At 48.5% G+C, this 17,488-nt stretch overlaps 1 protein-coding gene and 1 long non-coding RNA gene across 4 annotated transcripts in view; one reads left to right on the top strand and one right to left on the bottom strand.

Annotated features, from left to right (window-relative positions):
* Positions 1-265: 265 nt before the first annotated feature.
* Positions 266-14,435, bottom strand: LOC138917812 (uncharacterized). The gene is made up of 3 exons (XR_011426283.1): positions 14,308-14,435; positions 2,719-2,819; positions 266-2,368 (listed from the first exon to the last, which is right to left on the bottom strand). It is a non-coding gene; the product is annotated as an uncharacterized lncRNA (long non-coding RNA).
* Positions 14,436-15,651: 1,216 nt separating this feature from the next.
* The window catches only part of NPAS2 (neuronal PAS domain protein 2), a 159,139-nt gene continuing 157,302 nt past the window's right edge, over positions 15,652-17,488 (top strand). For all 3 annotated transcript variants that reach the window (XM_023618548.2, XM_005599789.4, XM_023618546.2), the window contains exon 1: positions 15,652-15,952. The gene's annotated coding sequence lies outside the window, so the exon portion shown is untranslated. The remainder of the gene's footprint in view (positions 15,953-17,488) is intronic.

Here is a 17,488-nt window from a genome sequence, read left to right as displayed (position 1 = left end):
CCACATAAATCTCCTGCTTAGAGTAGATGCCATTATCTGCAACTAAGAGCCAGGACCAATCCAGCGGTTGTGTTCTGCAGATCCCCGAGATTGAACACATCTGCAGTGCCCCCGGCAAGCTCTGGCTCAGAGAGCCATCCTAGAAACGTTTTTGTGGAGTGATTTTCCTGAAAAAATGTATCACCTGGCATCAGCAGGTTGATATGTTATGACACGTCTAGTGCCCAGTGGAAATAAATATAACCAAGATTTCAAAAATGCATCATTTTGCCTCAGCCCTACAAGTTGAAAATAGTTTAATTTACAGAGGCAAGTAGAAAAGAAAAAAATCACAAACATAAAGGATGGCACAAAAGTGGCATCTGAAGAGGCTGGTTTTCATTTATCTTTTACATTAGGTAGTCATTCAGGCTTGCCATGCACACCTTCACTGCCTTTTACAGGTGGAAATTCACAATTCTAATGGGGAGGGGGCTGCAGATCATTTCAGGCTCTCATGTCAGACATCACCCATATTTGGGTTATTTCCAGAGCAAATACCATTCTAATGATTATCTTCATTACTTCTACTAAGTACATAAATGTAATTTCTTCTGCTGTGAATACCACCCATGTGGGGTAAAAACAAGTGACACTAGATAATTTTGTAAGATTCTTCTCTGATATTTTTAGGAAGGCGTTTTGAATTTGTAAGTTGTGTGAGACAGCCTGTCGTTGGGCAGGGAAGTGGGCCTGCTTGCAGGAGAGTCATCCCTGCACGGAAAAAAGGGTTTCTATCCTGGGCCTGGCTGCGTCTACCCTGGCAACGCTGACGCACAGAATGTTACTGGAATTGGAAAAGGCAGCCTGGGGAGACTCAGTGCCTGAGTCTGGACCCATAAGAACGAGGCGCCCATTCGGGGTCTTTGCGTCCATACCCCAGGTCTTTCATGAGCCTGAAGCCACCTATGAAAAGATGAGACGACCGTGGGTTTGGGGACAGAGAGGTGTCTTTTTGACATGAATCAATAGAAAAGAAAGGATGACTTCCTCCCTGAAAACCCTGAAAACTTTACTGTCTTATGGATTGAAAATTGGACGAAATTCTGCTTACGGTTAGGAATTTAATATTAAAAATTGCCAAGCCACTAATAATCATCACAGAAAACTGCCATATGGAAAAGTTATCAACATGTCCTTTTTGGAACTAGAAAATCACTGCAATGTTTTTAAGTATCCAAAAAAAAAATCCATTAAACATGTTTCTGGGCGTTTTTCCTCCCGTTGGGGTGAGAACAGCATTCCCATTAACAGCAGCGGGAACTATTCATGTTCTCAGAAGGGGCAATGGGCTAATTGCAGATGGAGGATATAAATTCAACTCAAGAGCCCAAGCCCGGCTCCCACGCCCACGCGGGCCACTCTTCTCGTTCCCGCACTCCCTGGAAGCATCACTTCTTTATTCCAGAAGCCCTAGTGGGTCACCCGGGCCCCACACACAAAGGAGCTGGAGAACTGTCATTTCGCAGCTGTTGTGGTAACCTTCCCCCAGGTCTGACTGTTAGGGAGTGGGCGGTGCAGGCAGTTGTGGGGGCGTGTGTCAGGTTCGTAGTCAAACTTCATGCTTTAAAGTTGGCCTTTTCTTATTTTCTTTCTATGGCTACAGCACACTGCCACTGGCTTTGATCCACCTCTTCAACTCTCATCGGTTAAGAGTCGAGGTGTGATACTTAATAATAGCTTAAAGGGCCATCAGTCAGAGAGAGATGCTCATTGGGGTGAGAGGCCAGGCGATGAAGATGCACACCCCAGCCTCCACCACCTACTGAGACCCCGAGAGTCTGTGGTGGTCTGTGTTCTCAGGCGGATGTGGCCATGACAGCCAGTGGTTGCTGAGGGAACAGCGCGGCTCTGCTCCTCTTGGTTCTTGCATTATTCCACGTTTCAGTTCTATTCAAAGGAAAGTGTGCGAAATTTCCCTGTTCTTCCCCCACGGAGCTACAAATGCGGCTGGGTGAGAGGGTTGCCAGGAAAATCCGGGGAACGATGACAGGAGAAGGCCACAGCCGTTCCGGGTGGAAAAGTTCTCCAGTGGGCTGCTCAGAACAGATGGCAGATAATTGACATCTGATGGCAAAGTCCTGCCCCAAGAGCGAGCGTCCCAACCTCAGGGACCAGCTGGGGGATGCTGTGCTTGGAACCAAGAACAGAGCCTGGGCTGCAATTCACCCAAGAACGCCTGTTCCCAGGGCCCGGAAGCCCAGGCTTCCACGCCGCCCGCTCAAACCTCTGATGGTCTAGATTTCTTAACAGCAGTGCACAAGGATTCTTCGGGCTGAATACAGGCTACACTTGGTCCCTTTATTTCTTTCTGGTGAAAGCTCAGCATCTGTTTTATGAAAAAATCAAACGACAGGAGGGGAAGTTAAGGGAGAAGAGGGAAGGAAAAGGACCAGCACTAGATTGCCATTGATTGCTTTGGATGAAAGAACAATATTGCTCCTGAGAGTGGGGTATCAAAATTGTGCTTAGACCAAAAAATATTGAAAACACTTGTTGCTTTTATGGGGCTACTAAACACACATCCACGGGATGAAACCACTGTCTCCTGGGGAGGAGCTGAAAGCCATTCCCTTCTCAGAGCTCTTCTTGATGCCTCCCTCAGGAGGAACGTGCACCCCTCCTTTGTGCTTCCCTCGCCCCGGCCCCTGTCCCCTGCCTCAGGACAGGCTGAGTCACCTGTGCAGCTCAGCAGTGGACCCTCAGTGACTCTTCTGATCTCGTCACTTCTGAGAAGATGGAGGAATTTCCATGTCTCTGCCCACAGCAATCAAAGGAGGCTGCCACCAAGAAATCAAGGAAACAAAGAGAAGGTATTCAGCATTCATTTTTAAAATATATGTGCGACACCCATTAGGATGGCTATTACTTAACCAAAAAAAACAGAAATTAGTAAATGTTGATGAAGATGTGGCGAAATTGGAACCCTCGGGCATTGCTGGTAGGAATGTAAAAAGGTTCAGCTGCTGTGGAAAATAGCATGGTAGTTCCTCAAAAAATTAACCATAGAATTACCATATGATCCAGCAATTCCACTTCTGAGTACATGCCCAAAAGAAGGGAAAGCAAGGTCTCGAAGAGATATTTGTAGCCCCTCGTTCACAGCAGCATTATTCACAGCAGCCAAAAGGTGGAAGCAACCCAAGTGTCCATCAATTGATGAATGAATAAACAAAATATGGATACACATACAATGGAATATTATTCAGCTTTGAAAAGGAAAGAAATTCTGACACATGCTGCAACGTGGATAAACCTTGAAAACATTATGCTGAGTATAATAAGCTGTCAAAAAAGGACAAATACTCTATGATTTCACTATATGAGATACCTAGAATTGTCAGATTCATAGAGAGAGAAAATAGAGTGGCGGTTGCCACGGGCTGGGAGGAGGGGGGAAAGAGGAGCTATTATTTAACGGGCACAGCGTTTGTTTGAGAAGATGAAGAGTTCTGGAGATGGATGGTGGTAATGGTTGCACGGCAAAGTGAGTGCACTTAACGCCACTGAGCTGTACACTTAAAGATGGTTAAAGTGGAACATTTTATGTTATGAATATTTTATCATGATAAAAATAAAGCCATATATGTTCAACTGCCTAAAGCCCTTTGCATTTGAACTTGGGTGGGAAGGAATCTGCTAGCTGGGTCACTGATCCCCCTTCCGTCCCTTTCCTGGCTGAGGAGGAGTGGAAGAATGCAGGAAGCCAGAGGCCTGACCGCCAGCCCAAGGGCCACCCCAGCACAGAGGATAGAGGAAGAATCTCTCATCCTCCCTCTTACAGACTCAGAGAAGTTAACTAACCTGCCCAGGTGACCCAGGTACTAAGCGGGGATAGGGTGACAATGGGACCTGAAGCCAGGTTGGTATTCTGAAGCTGTTGATCCTGCCACAGGCCCTACTGGTCCCCTCCTGTAAAATACATGACCCTTTCCCGAAACCCCTTGCAAAGGTACCCACTTCCCACCATTTGCATCATCTCCCTAAAGGCTTCCTGAGTTCAAGTGCGTTTTTACTGGGTGAGTAATCTGTGCAACTACAGGCCCCAAGTTGTGCAGTACGCAGCCTGCCCAGCTGAATGCTGGAGCCCTTGTTAACACTTTATGTTACTTGAGAAAGGTAATACAATAGTTCACCAACCTGTGAACAGGATTCCTTTACTGCAGACAGTTCTCTGGCAGAAAAACAGGCCCTGCCCTAAATGACTAGGACATAGGACTGGCAAGCTTGGATGACAAGGGGCAGGAGGAAGGGTGAGGTGACACCAAAACAAGCACTGCCACTGTGAGTGCCTATGCAGACTGGCAACATGGTGACAGAGTGCTCCCTGGCATCAGTGCCTGCTTTTAGATCTGACATGAAACCCCCAGTGGCTTCTGTGCCCTGGGCTTCTCAATTCATTCATTGGATTTCAACAGAATTTCCAAACGTTGCCAGTCTGCCCCTGCCCAAATCCTAGCACTAGCAAATCTGAACCTGGACAGCTCCAAGGACACCAAATGATCTGGCGGTGACCTGTGTGCAACCAGACGTGAAGGGGACGTGGCTGGATGGCAGCTGTTCTTAAAAGGAAAACGAACCTCCTTGAAGACAAACAAGGGGACAAATGCTGTGGGGAGGTTCCCAGGCTGGGAGGATCAGGTGGCTGATGCCACCAAGCCCCCAGTCCCAGGGGCTCGAGAAAGAGAGAGGAAGGTGGCCAATGAGCAGCCTGGGGGACCTGAGAGCGGGAAGCTGTCCCCGAGGAAATCAGGGACAAGGATTAAGGCGAGGCTAAGAGCATAAGCCACATACCACTTATGACACCTCCCGGTCTACATGGGGGTGACATTGGGAATATCGCTTAACCTCTCTGAGCTACAGTTTCCTTAACAAAATAGGGAAATATCTACCGCAGGAGGTTGTTATGAGCATTCAGTGAGAACGCATATAACACCTGGCACATAGTAAAAACCCTGTGGTTCTTAAAATGGTTTCTAGGTCTCCTTCACACAACCGCTAACCATGAGTGCAGTACTCAAGGCCATGGGGCTGCGCTTCAGAGAAAAGGCAGCCCAGCCCAGGACACCTTGACCCTGAGGATGCTGGAAGAGGTCCTTTAAACTGAACAGACTCTGAAATCCTCAGTCTGGTGTCTGGGTTACAAAATGTGAGCCCTGGCCCACTTGGCAGCCCCTGAGAGAGCACTGATTTTTCCCTCTTCTTCCAACGGGGCACAGACGGTTACATGACCGTCCTTTCTGCTAACCAGTTCAGGAAAGCTACAACAGTCTCCAGTTTTTTTGAAAAAATAGAAGCTGTTAAAGAAAATGTTTCACTCCCAGACACAGTACAGCTTACAACCCAAAGCGCACGAGCTTTAATTTCAGACAAGACATTTCAGTATGAGGAGCAGCAGGGAGAGGCTGTGAATTTTGCATATGTTGGATGCCATTCTCCCACTGCTTGAGTTAGGACTCAGGAATTTCCTTTGCCAAGTAGGCAAATGGGGTATATAAGGCTGGAGTTGCCCACCTGGGAGCCACTGGCCTGTGGAGTGGACAAGACTCCCGACCGAGAGGCTGTGTGGTAGACAGAGGGGAGACGTGAGGGCCAAGCTGTGGAAGCAGACTTGGTTTCTGCTCCTACATCCACAATGACCTTAATTGATACAACAACTTTAAGGCACTGGGGTATAAGAATTGAATATTAATATATTTAATTATATATATGCATAAAAATCACACTGAGGAAGGAAAGGTCACTTCTGGCAGAAGACTCAGGGACGAGATCTTGGAAGTGGTAACACATGAGCAAGGCCTTGGGGGACAGGAGAATTTCAGCAGAGAAGGGAGGGAAAGGCACAGCAGAGACTTGGTGTTGGGGTAGCGCACATCACACACAGGCAATGCACTGTAGGGAGCAAGGAAAATAGGCCAGAAAGCTAGGTTATGGGTGGATTAAGACGGACCCTCAGAATGCCGAGGCACTTCGATTTGGTTGGGCAGACACTGGAAAAACATGGAAGCTGAGATAGGGTGGTGATAGAGTCAGAGCCAGGTGACAACACAGCCACCAACAGAGTTTCTAATTGCTGTGTCAGGGGAGATTCAGGGAGTCAGGGGGCACAGCAGGGAAGTGAGGGCCGTCAGGGGGCTCAGGACAGTGGCTGCTTACCAACCAGCACAGAAATATTTCAGGGTGTCAACTGCTGATCTCGCCGTCCCAGGGCACGCTGGCTCAGAATCAGGCCTCTCTAAACCCACAACCTTGGCCTTGTTTCAATTTCCCCAAGATGACCTGCTTCATTAATTAATGGGCTTCTTTCCAGGCCCTTGGATTGCGTCTTCTTCTGTGCAACCCTCCTGTGAAATCTCCTGTGTGAAGATCCTAGCAGGGAGTTTCAAAGCCCTTCCGTAGGCTGCACCTCTGCCTCCTTTTTCTTCCACAGTTCATATTCTGTAGTTACTTATGGCCAGGTAGAATGCTAGTGGACATTCCTAATTAGGGCTGAACTACAGAAGAGAGAGACAACAGGAAGGGCCAGAAAGAGATGAGTGAATGCAACGTCAGAACACAAGGATCTATTAGGATTCAGTTACTGAATGACAGGAGACGACGAGAGAGCATTTAAAGGCAGAGTTTCCCTTTCAAGCTCAGGTAACTGGAAGAAAAGTACCATCATTAATAGGACTAGGGAGTTGGGAGACTAATTGCACTAGGACTCATAAGTTGGGAGAATGATCTGGGGTAGGGAGAAAAGGCAAAAGAAGAAATTGAATTAGTTTTAGACAAGTTAGGTTGGAGACAACCAAATGGAAACATTAGCAGTCTGTGGGGAATGTGGGAGCAGAGCTGGGAGAAGCTGTCAGAACCAGAGAGAAAGATTTGAAAGACTTTGGCATAAGAACCACAGCATTGGATTCTCTCAAGAAAGAAGAAGAGCAAGAGGATGAAGATAGAGCCTTGGGCACCTGCTTACTTATAGGGTAGCAGGAAGAAGGAAGAAGGATGGAGAGGGCAGGGTGCAGAGGAGGCGTGTAGGTCAGGGCCTTGGCATGCAGGAAGTATGATGCTGAATGAATGAATAAATGAGGCTTCAAGAGGAAGAACTGGGCAGATATCAGATCCTTAACAGGTTTTTTTCATTTTTTTGTTGTCAACATTATTCAGACATGACTCACATATAATATAATTAACTAATTTATAGTGCACAACTCAGTGGTTTTTAGTGTATTCACAGAGTTATACAATCGTCACCACAATCAATTTTAGAATATTTCAACACCACAAAAAACGCTGACCCTTTATCCATCACAGCCCTAACTCCCATGCCCCCAGCAGTAGGCAACTGTAAGCTACTTTCTGTCTATACAGATTTGCCTATTCTGGACTTTCATACAAACGGAATCCTCAGTTACTGGTCTTTTATAACTGCCTTCTTTCACATAGCATAATATTTTCAAAGTTCAACCATGTTGTAGCATGTATCAGGACTTCATTCCTCTTTATGGCCAAATATTCCATTGTATAGATATGCCGTATCTTGTTTAGTTCATTCATCAGTTGATGGACATTTGAGTTGTTTCCAATTTTTGGCTATGACGAATAATGCTGCTATGAACATTCATGTATAAGTTTTTGTGTGTACATTTGTTTTCATTTCTGTTGAAAATGTACCTGGGAGTGGAATTGCTGGGTCAAATGGCAAGTCTATGTTTAACTGTTTGAGGAATTGTCAGTCTATTTTCCAAAGTGACTGCACCATTTTACAATCCCCCCAGCAGTGGATGAGGATTCCAACTTCTTCACATCCTCACCAACACTTGTTATTTTCATTTTTGTTGTTGTTGTCTTGTAGCCATCCTACTAATAACAACCAACCTATGAGTGTGAAGTGGTATCCCATTGTGGCTTTAACTTGCATTTCCTTCATGACTCGGGGTGTTAAGTATCTTTTCATGTGCTTATTGACCACGCATGCATCTTCTTTGGATAAAAATCTATTGAGATCCTTTGCCTATTTTTAAAACTGGGTTATTTGTCTTTTATTATTGAGTTGTATGAGTTCTTTGTATATTTCAGATACAAATCCTTTACCAGATATATGATTTGCAAATATTTTCTACCATTCAGTGGGCTATCTTTTCACTTTCTTGACAGTATCATGACAAGTTTTTACTTTTGATGAAGTCCAATTTATCTGATTTTTTTCTTTCATTGCTTAGGCTTTTGGTACCATATCTAAGAATCCTTTGCCAAATCCAAGGTCATGAAGATTACCCCTATATTTTCTTCTAAGAAAACATGTCCCCACCCCTGTCTCCATCCCAACTGCTCCCTGCTAGCAGTGTTACCTGTGCAAGTAACAAACCCCCCTAGGCTCCCAATCCATCATCTGTCAAAAGAGTAATAAAAAAAACTGCCCTCAGAGGATAGCTGTGAAGACTAAATAAGTTAATGCACGTACGCTTTTAGCTCAGGGCCTGGCACAGGAAGCACAATAAAATTAGCTCAAGCCATGTGAAAGCTGAACAGCCTCCGACCTGCGTCATCACCAAATGTCTAAATCAGTAGTTCTCAAACTTTACATACATCAGAATCTCCTGATAGGCTTGTTAACACAGTTCGCTGGGGCCCGCTCCCAGGGTTTCTGATTCAGCACGTCTGGGTGGGGCTTGAGAATGTGCATTTCTAATAAGTTCCCAGGTGATGCTGCTGCTGCTGGCCTGAGGAACATGCTTTCAGAACCACTGGTCTGAATTATTAAAGGTCAAGAAAACAAAATGGCATCGATTGAGATCTTAAATTCTCAAGTGAAGTCTTTATGCAAAGATCCTACTACTCGATCAATCCCAGGCATAGACACTCTGCACCATCTGAACCTCACTAATACCATAAAAAGGAAAAGTGACTTTAATTACAAATTTCTGGAACGTAAAAATACAGTCAAGCCCAGTTGCCATGAGGGAAGCATCTTTCATTTGAGGGCAAATCCTCACTTGCCTTGAAAGGAAGAAGTCTAGAGTGACAAGCAATAGCACGTGGGCACTAAAAACATTGAACGAGCTTGTCTTTATGACAGAATCACATTCTCTGTCAATGCAAGTGTTAGACTGAAGCCACTGAGAAAAGCATCTTCCTCACCAAAACCTTGCACCAAAGCACACTGATAAAACAATGCTTGCCCATACAGGAAATGCCAGCCTGCTGCCTACTTGGGAGGGGCTATAAATAGCTCCTTGGAGAACATTTTTCTATAATTAGCTTTTCATTTCAAGTGAACCATGTGTAATGAATTTCATATCACTAAATGTTCTTCCTGAGCAAAGTACATGGTAGATTCTGCATTTGTCTCGCAGAAACCTAGGTGTTCAAACAGCATTGCATGGAAGTCAGAGATCTTAAAAATAAGACAGAAATGGAAACCACGCTGCGAAACTAACCAAAAATACCCATTTAGGGTCTATGTGCTCTCACAAACAGACAGAAATGAACACCTTAAATTACCTCTCCTTAGCTGAGTTAAATGGGACATGAGCTGAGAACAGCTAAAGACAATGCGCACTTGTTTGTCAACACAGCTGTCCTTCCGCCCTGTGCTGAGAGGGTGTCCCTCGCACTTCTTGGAAAGTGCGTGTCTCCACAGCGTGCCTGCACCTTCAAGAAGTCGAGCTAGAAGGAAACGCCTCACTGAGTCCAAGAGATTCTTCCACTCTGTATGTGCTTCAGCTCTGACTCTACAATTACTGTGAAACCCTCTCAGCTCATTGCAGGAGCTGAAAAACCCCTCCCATCCTTCTGGCACGTTTACGGCTCACCCAAAGGTGCTTCCCTCCAACCCTCCCTCCTGCCTCTCAGCACCCTGCACACAAAAGACCCTTCTTCCATTCTATTCTCCACATGCTTTGAAGCCGGTGTTCCTGCCACCTTCCAAGGCTCACCCATGACAGCTGTTCGTCTAAGCTGGCGTAGTTTAAATAAGCCCTTGGAGCACTCACAGTCGGAGCTGAACATTTCCCCAAGAGCGCAATCTAGTTCCAGGGAGGGAGGACACACCGCAGGCTACTACATTAACCAGAAGGAAGACCAGAGGCAACAGCTGAGCAAAGCTTCCTCCTTAGACTGGCCCCCCTGGTCCTGCTCTCGTGAGCCAGGAGAGGGCGGCTTGACTGGCACCCAAACTTTCCCTTTGTGAAAGGAATTGTCTTTCTTTCCCAACCTGCGGCCTCAAGTTGGTTTGAAGATCACACGTGTTTACAAAAGGACACTCCCATCCAGGCTGTCACCAAAGTCCAAACAGTGCCGTTGGCGAGATGCCAACATGCCAATAACACACAGAATGACCCACTGACTTTATTTCCTTCTGTGAATTATCAGGACTAAGTGTTGTGCTCTTGCCATCACCAATCCTTCATCCCGGAATTCTATTTCAAGCACTTGGAAGACAGCCACTTCAAGAATGGAGTAAGGATATTAATAACTGTGTACTGAGGGGAGAAAATGGAGACAAGAAATGTACAGCGACGTAATAGCACATGCCTGCCTTGGCATCAGGTTGTTATCCAGCAAGATCTCATGGAAAGTGAATGATGCCACGAGTATCTTTGTGTTGGCATCCGACACAGCTGAAAGCTGTATCCGGTGGGAGGGAGCATGGGCTTGGCAGTCATCAAGGCAGGATCAAACTCTGCTCTGCCACCTATGTGCAGAGTGACTGAGGACACCTTGAGCCTTTCTAAGTCGGGCTCCTTATCTGTCACCTGGAAATCATAAATCACTTTTTTACAGGGCCTTATGAAGATGAAATGAGGTAATGTAAATACGCGGCACATAAGTATTAGATAAATGTTACCTTTTATTACTGCAAACATTATTTACTAAAATGTCAATTTAAAAATCCTCTTATCCAGACAATGGAGTATTATTCAGTGCTAAAAAGAAATGAGCTATCAAGCCATGAAAAGACATGGAGGAAACAATGCATTTTACTAAGTGAAAGAAGCCAATCTGAGAAGGCTGTATACCGTGTGATTCCAATTATATGACATTCTGGAAAAGGCAAAACTATGGAGACAGATCAGTGGTTGCCAGGGTTTAGTGGGGAGGGAGGCATGACTAGGTGGAGCACAGAGGATTTTCAGGGCAGTGAAACTACCCTGTATGATCCTATAATGGTGGGTATGTGCCTTTGCACATTTGTCCAAACCCACAGAAAGCACAACACCAAGAGCAAACCGTAACGTAAACTATGGACTCGGGGTGATTATGATGTGTCAGCGTAGGTTCATCAGTTGTAAAAAAGCTACCACTCTGGTGGAGAATGTTGACAATTGGAGAGGCTGGGGGGAGAGGGGCCAGGAGTATATGGGAAATCTCTGTACATCCTGCTTAATATGCTGTAAACCTAAAACTGCTCTAAAAAATCAAGTCTATTTTTTGTCAAAGATCCTTGTAGAAGAGAAAAAAATGTGGCCTAAAATCAAACTTCATTACTAGAGAAAATGTACACAAAGGGACTTCCTCGGGGGGCTTAACTATAAGGGAAGATTATTCTCAAGTGCCCATATAGTCAATATCTTACCATCTCTTTTTCAGATGTGTTGTGTTTGCATGCACGTGCACACATGTGTGCCATTTCCTCCCCTGGTCCTTGGAAGTACTGCAATTAACCAGAGGGGATTAGCTGAGGCTCTGGGGCTTTGTCACCTCCAGACTCCTCCAGCCCAGACTTCCTCCCTGGTTCCTCCAGACCAGCTTGGTAAGGAAATCTTACTTCACTCTTTAGTTTGCCAACCACATGATCTAAGAGGCACAAACGTCAAGTGAAGTCTTAATTCTACCAGGCAGGCCGCACAAGGCCTTGATTGTCCCTGGTAGCATCGTCAGGCCCACGAGAGAGCCTGCTGCATGAACCAATCACCAGCCTGCACTTCTCTATTGCTATTAAGCTTCTGCAGAACCAACATGTTGAAACTAACTTTGCTATTTCAAAGCAGGGTGGACATTCTCGAATCTGCCTTCTACAGGTGCTCAGAAGCCCTGGCCTGAGTCAGTCGGTCTCCGGTTTCTGGGCTGGGAGGGCTCTTCTTCATCCTTGTACGACTCAACTTTCCCTTCTGCCTCGGTTGCAAGTTTTCTTCGCTAGCATGATGTTATTCCACTCAGTAATGCATGGTATTGCGTTTTCTTTTTAATTTTGAAGTAAAAACTGCTACTCAGAGGTAAGAATCCATAAATGGGCTTCTGGACATTCCTCAAAAAAAAGTAGGCTCTTCTATCTTATGATTAGTCAGAAAAACTGCAACGATATCATCTGGCATAGGACCCTGTCTTGTTGTTGTCTATTCTAATGTTTGTGTTTAACTTCCTGATGACACCTACCGAATGTGGGTCCCAAGCCCTGAGCTAGTGCTGTAGTTACTGCAGCAGCCCACACGTTCTTGCCTGTATGGAGCACCATATATGAACACCTGCAGTGTGCGTACTTTGAGAATTTAATTGGACAAATAGTGTTAAATTAGGATATGCCACAGATTCAACTTCTATGATGGAAAAGAATACCCAATCAGACTGCAAACACTATGAATTGTTTCACTGATATCTTCAAAGATTGACATCATTGACTGCAGTTAAAGATTTTTATCCTCCCCTCCATAAATTTTGATTCTTTGAAAAATATCTAGGGTTCCTGGATACACCATTGCAGCATTCAATTAATAAAGCGACTTTCTTTTAAAGGACTAACCATATGACACTTGAGAATTTCCCCAAATTGCTAATGCAGTTTTGAAATGGTTCTTTTGCTCCATGCTGCACATTTTGAATAATGCATAGATTATGATCTAGTTTGACTTGTTAGCTGGTTGATGAAAAAACCCTAGCACCAATGTCAGCTCCTCTAAGAAGTCCACCCTGATTCTTTCCCTTGAACTCCTGTGGCACCTTGTCTTCTGGCACCAGACCTATTTGGCCTCATCTTTATCCTCGCCTCTACATTGTAAATCTTTCTTGTACAGAAACCCCTGTAAAGTTTCCTTGATCCATCACAGGCCAAGCCCTGCCTGATTCATGACAAACCTTCACAAAAGCCAATAAAAGGAACTGAACTGTCAAATTCTTAGAATGAACAGAAGGTAAACTTTCCTCTTCAACTCTCCTCTAAATTTTGGGGGAAGGGCACATTCTTGAATGTTGTGCTCTAGTCCTGATTGGATTCCGTGCTGCAGGCTCCACTCCCCCTTATGGTCAGACAGGGGTCCTACCCGAGTGAGAGTAACACTAGGAGATGGGATGGAGTCTGGAATAAGTACAGCAACTACATATACATCATCTCCATGATTGAAAGCCAGAAACCACACATTTAGTGGGATATCCTACTGAGCAACAGGTAAAAACAGACCATAGCAAAAATACTTGTTGCACTGTAGTATTATCTGATGCGTTATGACTATAGTCCATTTGTTTCCTAAAAGATCATTTAACGATTGTTCAACTAGCTCCCAAGAGGGAGGAGCAGGAGGGGGCTGGAATCTCTTTCAAAGCAAGAAAGGAAGGGAGGTGCCTTTAAATTCTGCTTTAAATCTGCTTAAAAGCACAGAACTTCATCCTTTAGTAGACATTAGTCATGGCCACACTTTAAGGGCAGGGCGAAACCTACTTGCCCCAAGGAAAGGGAGGGAGTAGAAAAACAAAGTAAAATAAAATAATTTTTTTAAAAAAGTTCTCCTTTTGGAAAGGGAGGGACTTCAAAACGCTAATGTGCCAAATGCCTCCTCCTCCTCCTTGAAAAGCCCTCCAAGTCGGAAGCAAGCCTAAGAATAACAGCTTCTCTTAGGATGCTCAAAGCTCCTTGCAGCTGATTATGTTTCAGGAGGAGAATTAGACAAAAATAATACAAGTGGGAAATAAAGAGAATGACCTACTTTACAGGGGGGAAAAAGGAGCTCTGTGCGAGCGTTTTGATCTAATTGACGGTGTGGGGTTGCATGCCCAAATAAGGCGTTGTTGGTCGGGTCTGCTCGGGAGAGGGCCTGTCTTGAACTTGAGCGGGGAGAGGATAAAGCAAGAGCCTTATAAGAGAGTGGGGGGCGACCCCCAGTCCACCGCCCCGGCCGGGTGTTCAGAGGAAAGGCCCTAGGAGCTTCCCTCTAGCCACAGAACCGAGCATGATAGAAACGGACCGGCGGGGGCGCTTTCTTTTCCAGGGCTGCTTGCCGGAATGTGCCAGGGACCGAAGGACATCAGAAAAAGGCTGCTGGGCGCAGAGCGCTGCGCCAGGCACTGTACCTATGTGATGTCAGGGAAGGGGTGACCTCCCAGGGTTAGAGGACCTCTCTCCTCCTTTAGGCTTCTCCCCAGGCGCCTCCACGCGATGAACGCCACCGCCTGGGGTGGCGGGGGGTCTGCGAGTCTAGGGGAACCCGGTCGCAGCTCCGGGCCTCGGCGAGTGCTCTCCCCTTTTCACCCGTCTCTGTCGCAGAGTATCAAACGGCAGCTCCTGGCTCCCCGAGACTATTTATGTGCATCTGTCTCTGTTCGGGGTTTACGGGAGCCTTCATGAAAGCCTCCCTGTTTCCTCGCGCGCGCCGCTCCAGCTTCTCCTTTTCTTGGATTCTCGCCTGTCTCCTCCCACAGAGGGGGAAAAAAAAAAAAGGTCACGTATGTTTGGAAAAATATGTAGGTCAGTGGAACATTTCCTGCATTGGTGCAAAAGGAGAGGAGGGCAGCGGGGGAGGGGAGGGAGAGGCAGAGCGGAGTTCCGAGTGCGCGCTCCTGGCCACAGCCACCCGCCCCCCCTCAAGTGCTTCTGCCGAGGAGGGGGGCAATTAGCAGGTTCCTTTCCATCCCTGACCCATTTTCCTGACAGGCTATGTTCTCCTTGGAAGAAACATCCCCCCAGCAGGCGCTGCGGTCCTCCCCGGATCAGCGCTCGCCAGCGTCTCCCCCGACCCCAGCTTCCCAGCACTCCCCCCAGCCCCACTGCTCGCTGTCGCCGCCGCCGCTCATTGATAAATCGCAGTGTTCCCCGCGCAGAGGCGCGCCCTGTGCCCTGGGTCTGGCTCCGCGCGCATAGCTGCCCCGCGAGGACAGAGTGGAGGGGACTACAGTCTCATATTCGCCCCCCAAAGCACGGGACAGTGGGGTGGCAGCGGTGGGCACGGCGAGGGTCTGCACTAGGCAGGAAGGAAGATTCCTTGCTACCCCCAGCGACAACTTTAACAAGACCTCAGCTGGCAGCCCCGCATCCGCTTGCCTCCCCTCTCGGCCAGTTCACCTCAAAGCACAACCACCCCTCCCGCGCCCAGTCCCGACCCCGCACCCCAGGCTGGACCCCGCCGCGCATCCCTGGCAGCACTGCGGAGGCGGGGGAGGCCTCGGGGCGCGCGGGTGTCTGCGCCGCCCAGGGATGCTGGGGGCCGGGGGTCCATCGGCCGAGACGGCGCTCAGGGTGCCTGTCCCAGGCTGCGTCGGGGCCAGGGCCAGGCGTGCCTCCAGGACAGACCCGGCCGGCGGCGGCCGCGGGAGCAGAGGGAAGAAGAAGAAGGAGGAGGAGGAGGAGGAGGAGGAGGAGGAGGAGAGGGAGGAGGAGGGAGGAGGAGGGAGAGGGGAGGGGGAGGAGGAAGAGGCGGCGGCGGCTCTCCCCGCCGGCCCTGCGTGCGGAAGAGTTTGCCGCGCCAGCAGCCGGCCTCCCGCAGGAGCCAGGGGACCGGCGCGGCGGCGGCCCGAGAGCGGCGGCCGCGTAGCTCGGAGACCCGCAGCCGCGGCGGCGGCGGCGGCGGCGGTGGCGGCAGCGAGAGCAGCGCCTCCCGCCGCCGCCCAGGAGGAGCTCGCCGCGCCCGTTCGCCGCCTCGGCTCCCAGCGGCGGCGGGAGGCGCGTCTCCCCGGCCCAGTCGGCGCCCGGCCCCGCGGGGCCGCCCCGGCCCGCTCAGAGGTAAGGGGCCGCGCCCAGTGACGCGGGGGGTCCGGGGTGGAGGTACGTGCGCGCGAGGTCGCGGGACTCGGTCACCTGCTCGCCGGCGCAGTGGACGTGGGGGGCCGGGAGGGGCGCTCGGGCTCGGGGCTGCGCGGCGGGGGTCAGGGCGCAGGGTGGTGGGTCTGCATCCCCACCCTCGGTCCGGCCGCCCGGACCTCGCGTCCTGCAGGACTGCAGCAGCGGCCGGGCGGTGGGCTCCGTGTGCCTCTCGCCAGAGGAGGCGGGGGACGAGGCACTCCGAACCTAAGGATTTGAGGGTGCTCAGAGGGTACCATCGGGTGGATGGAGGCCGTGCCCTCGTAGCAGCATTGAAGGTTGCCCATTGGCCTCCTTGATTCCCATCTCGCGCCCCCCGGAGCGTGGGGAGCCGGGGACCCCCGGAGAGCGCGGCATGCGCACCCCGGGCCCGCTATCTCCCGGGGTCCCTAGGTCGGAATTGGTTCCGGGCCGGACTGGGTGCCGAGTCTGCCCCCTGGCCGCTTAGAGAGCGCGTAGCCTGGCTCTTCGCGTCGCCTTGCCGCCCGGAGCTCCCCAGATTGGATGCCAGCGTGCGGTGTTGGGGGGAGGTGTGCTCCCTCCCCGAGCGGAGGAGGCGGCGCACCTTTGACCTTTCTCTAGAGCCGCGCAGGGTCGGTGACCAGGGGGAGGGACAGGTACCAGGGGGCTAAATTAAAAACCAACCCCGCTCCTCCCCCTGCCACTCCTTAACTGCTCAAGGTAAGAAAGTTTGTTTTCAGCCCTGTGATTCATAAATAATTAGTAACCAGTTTTGTTGATTAAGCAAGATGGAAATCTTAAAAATACACACACGCACTTCCAGAAAGTCTAAAAACTCCCAGGATTGTATCCAGGAGGCTTTAGCTCGGAAATTTAAAAGCCCTGGAATTCAACAGGTGTTCAGAAAGGGTCCGAGAGGGGTGAGCTCTACGTATTTCATCTTAGGTACCTGCTGCTTTGGTATCTGGCCCCAAATTCATTCAATTGGTTGGCCTTTTTCTTTACAGATAAAGTATTGAGTAGTTGCTAAATTAACTTAATTAGAGGAGACGAACTGGTCATTCTTGATCGCTTAGAACCCAAACCCTCTTTTCCTTAATAGGAGGGTCTTCCTGGTTTGCACTTCGAAGATAACTAGCTGTAAAGCAGTTCCTGGCAAGGATCAACTCTGTCCACGCCTCTGTCTATCTCAGGCTAGCTTAGTCCCCGACCAGTGAACTGACCAGCTAGTTATGGCTTGCTCTGAAACTGAGCTGCCTTCCTTGGGAGGCATCAGTTCAAAATTCAAGGGCTCTATCTTTCTGTCACTAAGCTTTCCTTAAAGGGAGAATTTGCCAAAAATAACCCCAGAATGTATTTAATAATAGCCACCAAATAAATATAATGTTAAAAAGAGTTATCCTGACTTGGGTCACTATTTTGCAAAAGCAAAGAATCTGTGTGTCATTGCACAGCTAAACCAGGACCGGTAGAAGCATTGGCATTTCTCAGCAGTCT

The sequence above is a fragment of the Equus caballus genome, chromosome 15 (assembly GCF_041296265.1).
Source record: "Equus caballus isolate H_3958 breed thoroughbred chromosome 15, TB-T2T, whole genome shotgun sequence".
Taxonomy (NCBI): domain Eukaryota; kingdom Metazoa; phylum Chordata; class Mammalia; order Perissodactyla; family Equidae; genus Equus; species Equus caballus.
Note: the sequence above shows the minus strand (reverse complement) of the source record. Positions and strands in the feature narration are given on the sequence as shown.